This window comes from Planococcus citri, chromosome 4 (genome assembly GCF_950023065.1).
Source record: "Planococcus citri chromosome 4, ihPlaCitr1.1, whole genome shotgun sequence".
NCBI classification, from domain to species: domain Eukaryota; kingdom Metazoa; phylum Arthropoda; class Insecta; order Hemiptera; family Pseudococcidae; genus Planococcus; species Planococcus citri.
Genome location: NC_088680.1, coordinates 2013460 through 2031404, shown reverse-complemented (window position 1 = coordinate 2031404; position 17945 = coordinate 2013460). Strand labels below are relative to the sequence as shown.

The 17945-nt window shown below is 35.4% G+C and overlaps 1 protein-coding gene and 1 long non-coding RNA gene across 2 annotated transcripts in view; both read left to right on the top strand.

The window, feature by feature from the left end:
• LOC135846057 (sodium-dependent nutrient amino acid transporter 1-like) overlaps positions 1–17945 on the top strand; it is a 95035-nt gene that overhangs the window by 11975 nt on the left and 65115 nt on the right. The gene's annotated exons all lie outside the window — the stretch shown is intronic.
• LOC135843606 (uncharacterized) lies at positions 12023–14523 on the top strand. The gene is made up of 3 exons (XR_010558356.1): positions 12023–12436; positions 12540–12747; positions 12841–14523. It is a non-coding gene; the product is annotated as an uncharacterized LOC135843606 (long non-coding RNA).

Genomic DNA, 17945 nt, shown 5'->3' with positions numbered 1-17945 from the left:
CCAACTTTTTTCAGGGCAAGTTTGCTTTAAAATGTTCCTTAGGATGTCCCCTTTAAGAAAAAAGTTGTCCCGGAAAATCGTCGGGGGGGGGGGGTGCAATTACTCCTATTGTCATATGCCGGACTATCATTTTTGAATTATTTTGAATTTCAATCAAATTTGTGCCTGGAACCCCCTTTCCCCCTCCTCTCCATCCTCTTCTCTTTGTAGTATACGAGTAATCTCAGTTCTGGGAGCATTGTGTGGTGTTCCAAAAATGTCGAAATAATGTGGACCCTTTTTTCCAACCCTCTTTCAAATCTCACATGCTCGAAATCGAAGTGTTTATTTCAATTGAATCAGAAATTCTTGAATTTCGAATTAGACGAAGCTTAATCGAAATATGTAGTCTGTTAAAATATATCACCAGTCAAAATTTCAGATGCTATACTGAATTTTTCAATTTTTGACGAATTTTTTGAAATCAAATTTGAGCGAAAAAAATGAGAAAAGTTGAAATATGCCCAAAAACTGACCTAGAGAGCAGAAATTAAATACGTGTTCTATTTTTCACTCGCCCCATCCTTCGAATCGATTTGAAACGGTTTCGAACAATTCTGGAGCCTTCTGTAAGCTTTTGAAAATTGAAAAATATTTCAACAAAATTTTTCTCAACGCAGCAGCTAGAATGCTAAAATTTATTTTTCATCCTGATTTCAACATTCTGAGTCGATTTGAGACGGTTTTAAGTCGTTCTGAAGCCTGAAGTTGAAAATTCCAGATTTTCAAAAAGTGCCATAAAAACTGTCCAAATTTGCTCCAAGGTTCCAAACTTGCAGAAACTGATAGTGAGTCACTAACAACATTTGCCCGTTCAAAAGTCAGTTTGGACATTTATTGTGGCTTTTTTTCGAAAACCTACAATAACAAAAAAATGGCTGGAGGCTCCAGAACGGCTTGAAACCAGTTTCAAACGACTCAGTAGGTTGAAAATGAAGGTTTAGGTAAATTGAGTCACAGGTTTCCGCCTGCATTGGGTGAAATTTTGTGAAAAGTTCAACTTTCATAATTCCGCTGGAGGCTCCAGAACTTCTCAAAACGGTTCGGAGTTTTTTCCAATCGATTCAAGACGCCGAAAATCAAATTTTAGCTTTTCAAGTCAATTTGGTGATTTTTGACCCCCTCCCCCCCTCCAGTTGACTCAAAGATTTTCTAAAATTCGTTGAAAATCGAAAACTGCACTTGAGCTCCTGGAATTTTGGCTGGTGATGTAGTTTTGCATGCTTTTTCGATTTGGCTTTGCCAGGTTCAAAAAATTCTTCGCAATTTGGAAATACTCTTCTCTTTTGTTGAACAATATTGAAATTTTTATCTGAAATATTTTTGTCTCGAATTAACCAAAGTCTTGCTTTTGCATGTTCTATTGTTTGCTAGACACTTTGTACTTTTTACCCGATTTTTTATTTCAATTTTTTCGCATTATCGCGTTCGGTATTCAGTCGCGTTTTATTATTTTTTAACGAGTTCTGGTTATAGAGTAGAATCAAAGTACTTATCCGTGCCCAACGGACCGCTAAGACGTCAGGACGTGTTGATCGTTTTGGTATTCAAATTTACCGCTGCGTAGAAATTATCTATCTAGTACATACCTATACCTAGATTGTGCATAATTGAGAATTTCGTGAATTGATAGACACGTGTTGGTGATCAGTCAGACAGTTGACCGCGGACGTTCTCTGATTTTCTGCCAATCAAATCACCGTTAAAATTATTCACCGAAATTGGCGATTTGGTAAAAAAAAAAAGTTTGGGAGCTGTGGATGGTATCACATCGCTAAGCATTCGTTCGCATGATCAAGATAAGCATACCATATTAGAGGTGCCAAGTTTCGAAAACGACACACAGGACATGGAAAAGAACCCCTCTTACATGTTGCTACACCTAGACCCAGTGCAAATGCATCTCGCATCCGTGTATTCGACGTATCACACAGGAAGAGAAGACCATCGCGGGAGGATCCAACTCGAACGCCAAGTACTAATTAAGTTTACGCGGTGGCAAACGAAACAAAAATGAAATAAAATTGGTTCGTTGGAAGTGGAAGGCTGCATTTATGTACCTACGTATGTATATCCACACAGAGCTTCATCCTATGGCTGAAAAAGCGGAAGTTGCAGTACGAGCGAGCCTAGCCGGGTTTTCAGACGATCGCCCTTATGGTGCAGGTACCCCGAGCCCCCCTCCCCGACTCTCGAACGTGCGTAGGATAGGATTGATGAATTAAAAAGTACTAATATTATTTTGTGTGTACGAACAACGGTACATTGTACTCTGGCGGAGCCATCGTTCGCGTATATTATTTGATTTGAATAATGAAGCGATCGCACTGTATACTCGTACTGTGGGCGCTGGGCAGGAAATGCGCGTTGCGCGACATTAGATGGTCGGAAGTGGCCACTTCTATATGTATCGTAGCACAGCCGCACAGGCATCTGTGTGACTTTGTAAGGTTACTACTTGTACAATGAGAATCAGATGCAATCATTCACCTGTGTCTGTTACGTTGCTCAGAGCGGGCGACGAACGTTGTGCCTTGCGAATGAAGAAATATGCTATTTATTTTACTGGTCTGTCAGACGTTTTGCATGTACCTGTAGCTGTACCTTACCTATCAATGAGTCGGTAGATCTTCTGTAATAGCATTGATGTTGAATATGTTTGAAGATATTTATGGGAGAGAAGGAGGCATTCAGAGCCTCAGAGGGGTTGAATCGAAAAATTGACGTAATTTAACTCGAGGTTCTAAAAGTTGTTGTTCATTTCAAAACAAACCACTCCGATTTCGGTTTCAGCTAATGCTCTAATTCTGACTAACCTTTTTTTTTGGTAGGTTCCTCGCATTATGAAAGAAGGAAAATCGCCATCATTGGTCCTCCAAACCATCCTTGGGAAAGCTGTTGAAATTTCTCGTCGTAGTGCCCAACTTTGTAATTTAATTGCTTAGAACTTTTTTAAAAAATTTTTCTAACAAGAAAATAAAAGAACATTTTGACATCAAAAAAAAAAAATGAAATTTTTTACTGTGATTTGTACATTTGAAATTTTTAACCAAAATTCTCGAAGAAAGAAATGCTCTTACTTACTGCTTTTTCAGCGTTTTGAATTTTATTTTTCTAAATTTGGTGGTTTTTCTTTTGAAATATTTCTAAATTTTTTTTTAATTTTTAACAAGTATTACTCATTTATTATTTTTGAATTTGTCGTTGGTTTTTTAGTGGATTTTTCCTGTTTTGATCGATTTTTACATCTTGAATTATGGTAATTTTTTTCCAAAATAATTTTTCCATAATTTTGATGTTTTTTTTTCGTCTGAATTTTTGCTGAATTTTATCACCTCGAGTTCTTGTGATTTTTTCATGAAAATTTTCCCATTAAGCTCGTATGTTTTTATTGCTCAAATCGTCGATTTGGTGTTTTTTCTAAATTTTAAGGGATATCATTTTTTTGCATTTTTGTAAATTTTTTTTTTTTAGTTTTTCGATGATTTTTCTGGAATTTTTTTTTCCCCCAAATTTTGGCGAAGTTTCTTCAGTTTTGATGTACTTTTCAACTTTGAATTTTCGCGAATTTAGTTTTGCTCTAAATTATGGTCATTTTTTTGCCTTAATTCTGACTGAATTTTTTGTAAATTTCGACAGTTTTTTTTCGAGTCTCGTGCTTTAAAAAAACTAGTAATTTTTTGGCTTACGTTTTTGTAGAATATTACCTTTAAATTTTGATCATTTTTTTTAGTGAGGGGGAAACTTTTTCGAGATTCGACGAGTTTGGTTTTTTCATTTTCACTTTTTAAGGTGGATTTTTTTCAGAGTCTTGATACTCGTATCTTTCATTTGTTGATCCCTCTCTCTCTCTCTCTCTCTTTGAACAATTTTTTTATAAGGATTGAAATTATTTTTTTCTCTTGAATCGTCTCGAGTTTTGCTTGAAATTTGTCGATTATTTTTATTCAAAATTTTGTCTATTTTTTTCGGATTCGTACTTTTTATTCTCGCGAGTTCTTTGTCCTGAATTTTCAAGAGTTTTCCATTTTCATCCCTTCCACGATTTTGTTTTGAATTTTATCGATTTTTCTTCTTATTTTGCGCCAAAGTTTAGTAATTTTTTCTGCCTTTTTTGTGGAATTTTCCTTCTTGCAGTTTTTTTTTGAATATTTGAAAGGTAATTTTTTTTCTCTCCAGATCTTGATCATTCATCTGCTTCCTATTTTGGTCATTTTCTCTCAATTCAATATTTTTGTTGTAAGTATTTTTTCCCATTTTTTTTTCTTTGGTTGTTGAAATTTATTGTGTGACTTATGCCAAGTTTTGATGTCTTCTTCTGACAAATTTGAGGATTTTTTTTTATTTCTCCAGCACAGTACCAGGTACATTTTTTCGTATTGGAATTTTTAAAATGATGTTCACAAATCACTATTTTTCCCAAATTTGGATTACAAGCTCGCCTTCCCCGCCTTTTACCATTGATTTTAATGAGTTTTCTGAGTTTTCTGTTTCAAAATGATTCTTCTTATTTATGGAATTTTTTCCTATTATTATTTATTCTTTCTCAACACTCGAATGATTTTTTTCATCAATTGCTCGCTCGTGTCAAAATTTCTTCAATTTTTTACAATTGGTATATTCTTGTGTTTAATTTTTCGAAATGATTTTGGATAAGATTAAATTTAGTTCCTCCCTATTTCGATGGACCCCCCTCCCGCCCAATTGCTTTCGATTTTGCAATTCTGTTCATTAGTTGGGATGTTTCCAGAATCCGATTTTTTTCGTGCTTTTTTTTTTGGTATTTTCACCCAGTTTGGGCTTACTTTCGAAGTGTCGATAAATGGTTTTTATGTAAGTATTTGAATTTCGATGATTTTTCTGGTTACTTTTTTCAGCTGTTTTAGTTACTAAAGTTACTTTTTTTGAGAAAAAATCGAGTGCAATCCTTGCGAACATGTGAAAAAAATTCCCCTCTCCCCCCCCCCAAATTTTTCCTGCCATAATATTTTATGAGTGAAACATATTGAAATTTGGATAGAAAATGAAAAGATGAGACTTTTTGGCAATGTTGCAAAAAAGGACTTTTTTTTGAAAACTTTCAACAAAGTTTGTACTTTTGAACATTTTTGGTATAAAAAAATGGTAGATATTTTTTGGCAATTTTAGAAAAATCAAGACTTTTGGGATGTGAAAATCACGATTTTTTCAATAATTTACGCAAAAAAGGCACTATTTTGAGAATTTTGGTTAAAAACAGAACCGTTTTGACAATTTTTGGCCAGAAATTAGAGCTTTTTTGAACTTTGTGGAAAATGAAACTTTCGAGAAATTTTGCCAAAAAGCAGTATTTTTTAGATGTTTTGACAAATGAGTTTTTTTGGAGCAATTTTGACAAAATTCCGACCACTTGGCAATTTTTGTCGAAATTACGAATTTTTGACAACTTTGGAAAACTTTTAGACGATTTCAACAAAGATTAGATCTTTGAATACTTTTTGTAAAAAATGGAATTGGATATGTACCTGACAATTATGGGAAAAATAAAGTTTTTGATGTTCGAAAAAAAACATCACTTTTTTCTGACAATTCTACCAGAAATTTGGGCTTTTGAATTTTGGTAGAAAATGGTCTTATGTGTATTTTCATCAATGCTGCCAAAAAAACAGAATTTTTACCCATTTTTGGCAAAAAAACGAGTCTTTTTTGGAATTTTGATCAAAATTAGAACTTTTTGACCATTTTGGACGCCGCAACAACTTCATTGGCTAAAAAAAAAGAGACAAATAGAACGTGAAATACGAACCTCGGAGAATAAAATAGGGCCTTAGGGCATATTTATTTCAAGTAATTTGAATAGGAATAGGAATCACATCTCATCTCATGAAAATTTGTACCAGCGTCTGTTCACTGGGCGAATGAATAACAAGCAAATGATCTCGAATCGATTCAGCCTTCAAAGTTCAATTGAACTGATCAATCGATGATTCCATCATACGTAGTTCTCTTTTTTGTATTGGAAACAAAGGGAATCAAATCGCCAAAACGCAGATACTCGTAACGTATTCTGATTCGTCGACTTCGACAAATCTTCTTTACTGGATTGATTGATTGCTCTGGGCTTATGTACTCGTAGGTATACTAAGTTAGGTAGAAGTTCTTCCTCATCATCACTCGAGTATTTTAATACAACTTCTGATTAAAATAGAATGATTCTCGAGCTTGTTTCAATTCAATTTCGAGACATTCGATTGACGATAACGTAGGTACCTTCTGCAACGTAGCATTTTATCGTACGAGCAATACCATACCGAAGAGGTAATTAAAATAGAATTCTTCGTAATGACTAATGAATATTGCAGCGTGATTAAGATATACTGGCAGTATAGGTACGTGAAAAACTGACCACCGCTCACCGGTACGCAAACACATTCTATACGAGTATCAAGGTTGCATTGTCAAGCACGCTGATAATTTTACACGTCCGAGGTAAATAAATATCGCTTTGGACTTGACTTTGGCGAATTTAAAAATGTAGGTAATTTGCGACGAGGCACTACGCGGTGAGAAATTTCTTCTAAAATTGTTCTTCGATTACCTTATATCGAAGGCAATTTTACAGACTTCCTATCATATTATGGCAAAGTATGAAAATTGAGAAAATTGTTCCACTCGCGAAGGTATTTTTCCGGCAATTGAATGTCCACTGATAAACTCTACAGCCAATTGCTACCGGTCAGTTGACGTACGAGTAAACAAGATAATCGTAGCAGTCGCTTGTTTACTTAGAAACAAACAATGTAATCAATGCAGCTTTGGTCACGTACATTTGCTACCTACGTGTAGGTATAAGAAGAAGGGTTCGTGCAAATCTAACCATCCACGTGAGCTGATGCTGAGTCGATGGCCGATTATCAGCGATATAATAATTGCACCTCGTAAATTTTGCAGTGATCGCCGAACGTCTATTTCAATCAGCACATAATCCTGTTCTTTTGCACGCGACCGCCATCGCCATAGCACCGATGAACAATCGCCATAGTAAATAAATGTATAGGTTAGGTGTACAATAGCGGTGATTTGATTTCGTTAGGTAATATTTGACATGCAGGCATTATAAATTCGGTGTCACGAGTACCAATTGGCAGTACTCCAGTTCATGGTATCTTCTGCTCTAGCTTTCAGTTCATCAATGTACGTTTGATGAATACTCAATGCACTGGAAAAGGGTTAAATTTCACGTCAAGTATTGGCACGAGCGATGACTCGAGTCCATAAAATGGGACTCCATTTTTAAAAAAAAAATTTTAACTACAAATTGGAGCACACCAATTCACAAATTGCGATCCAAACAAACATCCCTCGAGGCATTCCCATTTTTAATTGAAATTTGAAAAATTGGAAAATGAATAGCATCGTTGGCAACTTGGTCATTTTGTATCAAATTAGCCAGATTTTGGGTTTAGATTTTCCAAATTTGCACAATTTTTTTTGGTTAGGTTCCTCACATTAGGAGAATTGAAACATTTGAAAAAATTTCCTGCTGAAAAAGTTCTGATTTTTTTATATTTTTTCAATCGATTTTTTAAAATGTTCCATTTTGATTCTCTCTTTTCAAAATTTTGATTTCGTTTCTATTTTCCCCAATTGAAAAATTTTGTTTTTAACCAAGTTTTGACTCTGTTTGCTACCAAACAATTAAAAAACATATTTTATTTTGGAAATTCAATCTTTTTCAAGTTTTCTGTCAAACTTTGAAAAAAATTTCTTTGTTTAGAATTTTGCCATTTTTAAAATTTTTTTGTAATTGTAATTTTTTTTGGGTGTTTGTAATTACTTGATTATTACACCCGTCGTGTGAGATTTAAATAGAGTTGGTAAGGTCAAGTTTTTTTATTAGGTCTAAGAATTTTTTAATTTCGGAAGAGTCGTCTGGTATGAATTGAATAGGGATCTTTCATCTATTTGTAGGGATAGTCTGTGCTGATGGAAGGAGGGACAGTGAAATAGTAAGTGTTGGACAGATATAATTTCTGACTGGCAAAACTGACATGTGGGTTTACATCTTAAATCTAAGACTAAATCTAAACAAAGTGTATTATCTCAATTTATCCCTAATCCTAGATCTAAGATGCGGGAAGAGGGGGATGGGGAGGGGGAAAGACGGGTTGTCCACCACGACCCATACCCCCTAGGCGGTTGCCAAGGACACAATCACCCTACCAGGCTTCGTTACTCACGCATGCCTATCAGGTAGTTGGAGTCCCCCAACCCGTCTTGGGAAAAGGATTTTAGGGAGCAGAATTTGGTGCCTAGGGGGGTCAACAAGTGTTGCTCTCCCCTTTGCATTACATGAGTTTCGGATATGGGGGGACATTTGCGAGGAGGCTGGTGTACTTGCTAAGGGCTTCACACTAGCCTGTCACATTGGACTTAAGAGTACAATACTAGATATGGCTAATTATTTTAGGCTGAAAAATGTAGGAAAATAGGTATGATTAGTTAACTTGTTCTACTTTGCAAATATGTACAGCATTATAATACAAAAAATAAATTATAATACAATAAAGAAGCCCACACTAAATTAGTTTAAGGTTGTGGTTTTGAGAAGAATATATTTAGGATATGCATAGGTTTTGAAAAAAAATCTAACTATAGTTATTTACAGCTTGAGGTAGGGCATTTTAATGGGTTATTTACAGGGCTTTTACTGGTCGATGTTTGGTTGATAGATCAGGATTGAAGCTGTTACTCCTTCTGGGTGCATACTCTGACAGTAACTGGGTGGTCCTTGAAGCATTCGATGATGGATTGTTTCACTGTTAGCCACTCCAGTTTATCCAGACCACACCCTAGTCTTGGTACTGCTATCTTTTTGATCTTGAGTTGGTCACATTTGGCAGCAAGTGCTTTCATTGTCGTTACAAAGTCCTTGATTGACGGCTTATCAGTGTAGTGTTCTTTGGTGATTGCATAGAGTATGTAATTTCCACCTTTTTTGAGCTCAACTACTTCACCAACCTTAGCACCCCTTGACTTCAGAGTGTCCTGGTTGCCGAAGGCTCGTTTAAATAGGAGCGCAATGCCCTTGGACATCCTGAAATCCCTGCTGACACAATGGGCCAGGGCAAACTGTGGGTATTGTCTAAACAGATCGTCCTCTAATTCCTCTAGGGTGAAGATCCCATTTGATTTGGTCTCTATCTTTTCCCAGTTGGAGTGTTGGATTTTCCTTTCTAGTTCCTTCTCAGCTTGTTTGAGAATTTTCTCCACCCCAGCTGGGGTTATTTGGCCCATCTGAAGGTAATCGCTGTATGGCAGTAGACAACCCACAGCAGCTGGCCCAACTGGGTGGGTTTTGGGGCCTTTTCATAGAGGTGATTGTGTGTGATTTTTGTGTGGCCAATTCTCAATCTGGTTATAATGATTTCTTCAAGTCTGTTTAAGTGGGAGAGGTTTTTCCAAGGATGGACTGATTTTTTATGTTGAAAGAGCTTGTTTGTGGTTTGGAGGGACCAAAAGTTTTGCCATTTCTTAAGTGTGCTTTGGGTGAAGATAGATTTGAGGTCGTCAGCTGTGATAAATGTGTGAGGAGAAAGAGTAGTGGCAGATATAATGGATGAATATTTCATATTGGCATAAATATGAAGCCATCTTTTTAGTGAACCGTCTCTCTTTACATAAACTGTATGAAGAAGTTTGCATTTTGTAAGTCAAATAGAGTTTTATGAATATTTTGAATTAGAAGGTGATCAGAAAAATGATTTTGGATAGTTATGGATTTTAAAATTTGAAATTCTATCATTTATAGAGTAGGCATATCCTGAGTGAAGTGTTGGTATTTTTGATCCATCTGTAAAGCAAAGATTGAATTTTTTGTATTCTGATAAGAGTTCAAGATAGTTCTATTTTATTACTAATGGAGAGTGGCTGTTTTTTGAGTAGTTAATTGAGGAGGCTTTAGAAGCCAAGGAGGGTATACTATTGGTTTTTGGATGAGAGTTTTAGGATTAATTTGAAGATCATTCAACATTGTGATGAAATTAGAAATGGGTCCTTCTATATGGTCAGAATGTTGAGGGTTTGGTGGGTTAATTGAGTTTTGGAGTGGATGGGAAGGGTTGGTGGATGCATTTGAGATGAATTTGTTTGTAATGAGAGTTCTTCTAAAATCTGGGGGTAATTCTGCTGCTTCACAATAAAGGCTATCTATTGGAGAGAAATAGAGGGCTCCTAAACAGATCCTTAGGGCTGAATTTTAAATTGTTTTTAGGATATTTGAAGTTTTATTTGAGAGATTTGCAAAACACGGGCTTCCATACTCAATTTTATTGGGAATTAGAGATTTATACTTACAAGTGAAATAGGAGTTTGCAAGATGGATTATACTTGGTATTTTTGATTATTTTCAACAGATTTAGGCGTTTCATGAGATCTGATTTTACTTTTAGGAAATGAGGAGTCCAATTTAGTTTTCTATCAAAAGTTAAGTCAAGAAATTTAGTAGTGGTTTTGAATTCTCAAGAGTGTCCTTTGAAGTTGAGAATGAGATCTGCAAGAATCTTATTTTTTTCGGTGAAAAGTATACAGTGAGTTTTTGACTCTGATAAGGCTAGACCATTAGAATTTGCCCATGATTCAATTTTTTCAAGGGTTTCTTGGATTACTTGAAGAGCTAGTTGAATATTATTTGAACAAAAGGAAATGTTTATATCATCAGCAAAGATTCTCAGAGAAATGGGTCTAGAAACAACATTGGAAATGTCATCAATCAAAAGTATAAATAAGACTGTGCTAAGAACTGAACGCTGGGGGACTCCATTTTCAATTTCAAAAAATTCTGAGTATGTATTGTTAACTCTCACTCTAAAAGTACGGTTTGTTAATGTCCTCTAATTCCAATGGAATGTAATTTTTGGAGAATTTTATAACGCCAGGCTTTATCAAATGCCTTTTCAAGATCAAAAAAGACTGAAAGAACACTTTCTTTATTCTGGAAGGCCAAACTAATTTCTTTTGGAGACAAAAGAGGTGGTCTAGGGTAGATCTTTTCTTTCTGAAACCACTTTGATAAATGCTAAGAGAATTTGAGGAATCAATATACTTACCAATTAAGATGTTTAATAATCATTTTTTCAAGTATTTTGCAAGGAACTGAAGTTATAAGGAGATGGAGCGATAACTAGATGCCAGATTTGGGTTTTTATCAGGTTTTAATATTGGAATGATTGTTGCAGTTTTCCACAATTTTGGGAAGGAATCAGAAGGCCAAATTTTGTTATAGGTATAACTGAAGTAAGTAAATCTTCTTTTCCAGTGTCTGAAAGGTACTTTAACGTGTGAGGGTGAATTTCATCAGGTCCAGGGATGAATCTTTAATGTTGTAGTTTAGACAATGATTTAGCTCTTCAAGAGAGAAAAGAGAGTTGTATGATTCTAGATTTTGAGATGAAAAGTCTAAGAGGATGGATTCTATTTGTGTTTTTAGTGTTTGGAAAGCAGAGCTATAAGAGGCAGTTGCAGAAGCTTTTGCAAAGGATCTAGCTAAGGTGTTTGCAATGTCATCTATTGAGTTTATTTCAGTGTTGCCAGTTGCCATCGAAATACTTACATTATTTCCTCCTGAAATTCTCACCATTTTGCCAAGAAAACAAAAAGTCCTGCTATTTTCTTTTTCAATCAATTTTTTTAAATTTTCCATTTTGATTCCCTCTTTTAAAAATTTTGATTTAGTTTCTACTTTTTTTTTCAATTGAAAAATGTTGTTTTTAACTGAGTTTTGACTCTATTCTTCGTTTCCAAAATTTAAAAAAATGTATTTTGAAGAATTTTCGTAGCAAAAATTTTGCTAGTTTACCAAAATTACCAAAGGTTTGGTTTTTTCCACGTTTTCCATCAAACTTTGAAAATTTTTTCTTTTTTTAATAATTTGTTTTTTTTTTAAATAATTTTTTGTCATTTTGAATGTTTAATTTAAAGAGATGATGAGAAGGAAAGAGTGAAGAGTGATGTGATTCTTTAGTTAGTAGATTAGAATGAGGTTCGATTTACGATTTGTTGGGTTGTGATAAATGGATAATATTCAGATAAGCGTTCTCTAATGAATTTCATTGGAATCGCAATCATCTACAGTGGTTAATAGATAGATAATGTATTGATGATTCCAATTTGTCTGCGATCACTTCCTCATTCAACTTACAATTAATACTTACCTATGTTCGCTTCGCAGTTTAGTTATACTTGAGCAAACGTCACAACATTTGTTTTCGCGAAAAAATGGTGTTGTAAGTATCTAATATTTGGGTTGAATTATCCCTTTATAATTATGCAATCGTAAATAATCAAATTTGTTTGAAAAAATTCTAAATGCTTTGTTTGAGGAACGCGATTGTTGTATTCGTTCTGATTTGTTCTGTTGGTGAGTAAAAAAGTGGCGGTATGCGAGAGTTTTCAAATTTAAAGTTTCCATTTTTCTTTCTTACCTAATTACCTATTATCTTCTTTCCAATGATTAATTGTAGTGTTGCTAGTTGGACATTGTGAAGAGCTGTCGGAAGGATTGATTTCCGATGAAACCGCATAATTATTATTTGCCAAAGCATGTAAAAACAGCTTTCCAAAAAAAAATGCAAGAAAGAAATGACCTTAAACGAGAAATAGATGATATCAAACAAGAAATAGATGATCGCAAACGCAAACGAGAAAATGAATACTTCAGATATTATTTAGGTAATGAACTATGTGTAAACAATCAATTTTGATTTCATGAGGATACATGGTGGATACTTCATAATATTAAATACCTACGTTTAATTTTCTCAGGTTAATTATGTATTCTTCTTCTTGGTGCCGTTTCACCCCTAGGGGGGTATTGTGACTATGATGCCGCGACCGTCACCGTCACTTCCGTGATGTGATACACCAGCTCCCTCCATGTGTCTCTGTTTTGAGCGCTCCTAACACACGCTGGGAAGCTGGGTCCAACCATTTTCCAGATTGAGTCTGTTCATCTCGTGGGAGAGCGTTACCGTTCCTTGAATGAATAGGGACTCTATCGCATTTGCCATTGTGACATGCCCGAAGTACATTTGAGGATTCGGCTTGAGTACCACCGCCGACAACCTCTTCTGGACACCAATTTCTCCCAGGATGGACACATTAGTCCTCTTTGCCGTCCATGGGATCCAAAGCATTCTCCTACAGCACCACATCTCAAGCGTGTCAATTTTTCTCCTGTCTCGTTCGCGTACTGTCCAGGTTTCTGACGCGTAGAGGAATACTGAGAAAACCACAGTGTTTACAAGCCTTTTCTTCAGAATCCTGCTCATTGCTGCATCTGACCATATCTTCTTTAGGCAAGACTTGGCGCTTCGTGTGATTCGCACTCTGCGTCTTACAATGGATCCCAGGTACACAAATCGACTCACCACTCCGATTCCCTCAATTTCCTGGATTTCAGGCGAGTTGTTCTCAGGGCGATTCACAATCATGATCTTCGTCTTTGCTTTATTTATCAGCAAGCCGTGTTTTGCGCTCACCTCTTCCAGACATTTCAGAAAGCTGATCATATTTTCGACGCTTATCCGATGCAGAGCTAATTGGATACTTCGTGGTGGCAACATAATTTGGTTTCTTGCCATTATTCGTAATCTGGAATTTTCGCAACAGGACCACACATGGTCCTGTTGCGAAAATTCCAGATTACGAATAATGGCAAGAAACCAAATTATGTTGCCACCACAGGGTATCCAATTAGCTCTGCACTGGAGAGGTTTGTGCCTTTTTCTAAGAAATTAACTTTTGAACCGAACACAAATTCGGATTTTTTGTTCCAAAAAGATTCAAAATTAACTAAACGTGCGACAGGAAGCTGGGTTTGTAGGCCGGCTAAATACTACAATGTACAGATTTGTTAAACAACTAGTTGTTTAACGAATCTGTACATCGTGGTATTTAGTCCCTCAACTGAAAATCAAGTGGTTCTGGTAGCCACATCAATGTTGAAAAAATTTGGAATTGTATTAATACCTAACTGAATTAAGATTCTAAATTCATGTTTAAAAATTCTTTTGAATCCCCTCTTTGTGATGAACAAAACACTACTGTGAAGAGCCTTTCCAATATTGCAAAATGAAAAATACATACTTATCAACAAAAAAAAAATACAATTCAGTCAAAATATTTTTTAAATGTTAGAAATGAGGTCAGATTAACAATTTAACAGGTATAAATTTCTTGTCACATTCTTCATGTTATCTGTAGGAAGTGTAGGACCTTTGTTGTCTTTTTATTTCATAATTTATGTTGTGTTAGCCTACGCTGAATGTCTGAAAAATTCATTCTGACGAATGCTTGTGTAAAATTTTATTTAATTATCTGTTCTCTGTAAATTAATTGATACTTACAACTTCTGTTTAATTTAATTCATAAAATTAAATATTTGATTTTATCGTACTCGATGGAAAACTTTCTTTAGATAACCAAATAGAGGATATTTCAAATTGAGCTAACTGAAATTTTAAATTCATTTTAAGCTACAAATGAGATAAGAATAATGAAAAAATTGCTGCGCCCAAGAAAATTGAATGAGTTTTTGTTTACTAACTTGAATTACAATTTCATTAGGGAAATTACGTTGGTCAGTTAATATAATGCTGTAACAGTGTAACTTGAAGAAATCACTCTGGTCTTGGATTCCTCTTCATTCTCCATAAATAGTTCTAACGGCAAAGTGGCGAGATTATCATTAGAATTCAAAACCACAAACCACTACTAAATTTCTTGGCTGAACTTTTGATAGAAAACTAAATTGGACTCCTCATTTCCTAAAAGTAAAATCAGATCTCATGAAACGCCTAAATCTGTTGAAAATAATCAAAAATACAAAGTATATTTCATCTCGCAAACTCTTACTTCACTTGTATAAATCTCTAATTCGCAGTAAAATTGAGTACGGAAGCCCGTGTTTTGCAAATATCTCAAATAAAACTTCTGATATCCTAAATACAATTCAAAATTCAGCCCATAAGGATCTGTATAGGAGCCCTCAAGCCCTCTATTCCTCTCCAATAGATAGCATTTATTGTGAAGCTGCAGAATTATCCTAGATTTTAGAAGAACTCTCATAACAAACAAATTCATCTCAAATGCATCTAATACCAACCCTTCCCATCCACTCCAAAACTCAATTAACCCACCCAACGCTCTCCCCCACATTTTGACCATAATATTTATAGGACCCATTTCTAATTTCATCACAATGTTGAAAAAACTCTCATCCAAAAACCAATATTATGGGTTCCCCATTTGGCTCCTTAAGCCTCCTCAAGTCGATATACAACTTATTAACTAATCGAAAAATAGCCACTCTCCACTAGTAATAAAACAAAACTATCTTGAACTCTTATCAAAATACAAAAAATTAAATCTCTGCTTTACAGATGAATCAAAAATACCAACACTTCATTCAGGGATTAAGGGGGTCAGTAAGCTTTTTATGGGTTTTTTGATTACCTCATTTTCTGGAGTAATATGGGTTCTGAACTTGATATAAGCCATCAGGGGCTGTGAAAACATGAAATTGTAATTGGAAAATCGAGCTTCCCAAAATGCTACTTTTATAGTGTGAATTGGCAGTATAAGAAAAATACTTCATGTTAGACAGTTAGACCCATTTATCCCACATAAGATCTCTTTTATCCAGGTATCAATTTTTTTTTCAAGTTTCTCAAAGATATAATTTTCCTACTGATATTATTACTCTTTCTGACTCAACTTGAGGCATTAGGACCTCGATAAAAGTGATCTACATATCGCATTATGTGGGATAAACAGGTCTAACATGAAGTATTTTTTGTATACTGCCAATTCACACTATAAAAGTAGAAGTTTGGGAAGCTTGATTTTCCTACTACAATTTTATGTTTTTACAGCCCCTGATGGCTTATATCAAGTTTAGAGCCCATATCACTTCAGAAAATGAGGTAATCAAAAAAACCATAAAAAGCTTACCGACCCCCCTTAAGGCCATTCTCTACCCCTTGTTATCAGTAGCAATTTTTGATGAAAACTATGAACTTTGGTTGGGGATTGTGCGAAAACTATTTGACAGATTTTCATGGGGTTTGGTTTATTTTACTCAAAAAACATTCAAAAGCGAGGGTATGTCGAGATATTTTTGATTTATGTCATTTTGTGGCCATCATTGGGAATTGAATGGAGGTACTATTGATGCTCAGATCTCCGTTTGAAAAGCTAAATTAGAAAATATGGCTACATACCCTAGCTTTCAATGATAAAGTATTAGGTACATAGCATTGGTGGAAAAAAAATTGAAAGAATTTTGAAAATTCATAGAGAAATCTCTGCCCAAAGTTCTGATGGGAGCGGGTTGCAGGACATAAGTACGACTAAATTTGTTCACTCGATTACACACAATCTTATGAACAAACGATGAAAATAACGAACCAATTGGCTTCATATTTCTAACGTTTTTTCAAATTTTAAAATCCATAACTGCTCTTCAATCTACACTGCCAAACTCACAGCTATTTTCCACTGCCCCTGTGATCTGCTCACCTTATGAATCAGAAAATAAGTCTTTCTTAATTCAGAGTGATTCCCTCAGCTCACTAACTACTGCTATCCGAAATCTATTTTCTTACAAGTTACAACCCACTAATTCAAAATATTTGTAAAACTCTATTTGATTTACAAAATTCAAACTACTCCATCCAGTTTATGTATGTACAGAGCCATGTTGGAATCACAGGAAATGAAATTGCAGATAAAAATGCAAAATCCTCCGCTACTCTTTCTCCTCTCCCATCTATCACAGCTGACGACCTTAAATTTATCTTCACCCAAAGCACACTTAAGAAATGGCAAAACTTTTGGTTCCTCCAAACATCAAACAAGCTCTTTCACCACAAAAAAAACTACTCAGCCTTGGCGAGGGCAAAAAGGAAAAAATTGGCACATAAATTTTTTCTTTGAGAATGTGTTCAGATGAACCCCTGAACTACAAAAAAAAAAACGAACCTCCTAACCCTGGAGCTAATTTTTTTAGGAGGCTACAAACAGTTCCGACTCATGTTGTTTGCGATTTACTCCGAAAATATTAGGTTTACGAGAAAAACTACCATGACTAAAAATCGTACCTCGGGAGTAATAAGGTTACATCTCAAAAAAAATTGATTTTGACATTTTTGGGGTTTGTATGACCCCCCCCCCCCCCCAACCAAAAATAACACTTTGAGTTGGGTACATTATCTAGATCTTGTAAAAACCGCAAATGGCCTAACTCAAAATCCCAACAACATTGCAAATTGTTTGGAGTTATAATTTTTTTTTACAAACTCTACTCACCCAACTATTAATCACACCACCATTGTTTTTTTTCGTTTTTTCCCCAATCGGCACCAGGCAGGGGGGTATTTTAGACCAAGGGTTATTAGAATAAACATAATGTATCTAAACTAAATATAATTATAGCTTCACCCCAAGGGTAAGCAGGGAGGGGATAGGGTAGTGGGGGGGAGGTGAGATGGATTGTCCACCACGACCCAAACCCCTAGGCAGTTGCCTAAGGCCCAGTTGTCAGTTCCCAAGTTTTGTTTCCACTCATACCTGTTCTAATCACGAGATCACGACTGAGCCCCCAACCCGTCTCAGGGTGAAGTTTGAAGGGGGAGTGATTTAGCCTAGGGATGATCCCAACAAGTTAGGTCTCCTAGTTATTGCCACGAGGTTTATTTGAACTTTTGTGGGGCAGTTGGTGCACTTGCTTAGGGCTTCTCACCAACTGCCACAAGAAAAGATTGTTTTCTATATTATAAGTTTGGTATTTACAAGTATAGATAAAAAAATATTATAGTAAATTTTAGGATTATCTCAAGATCCAGGTAAATTCGGTCAGTGGCGTAGCC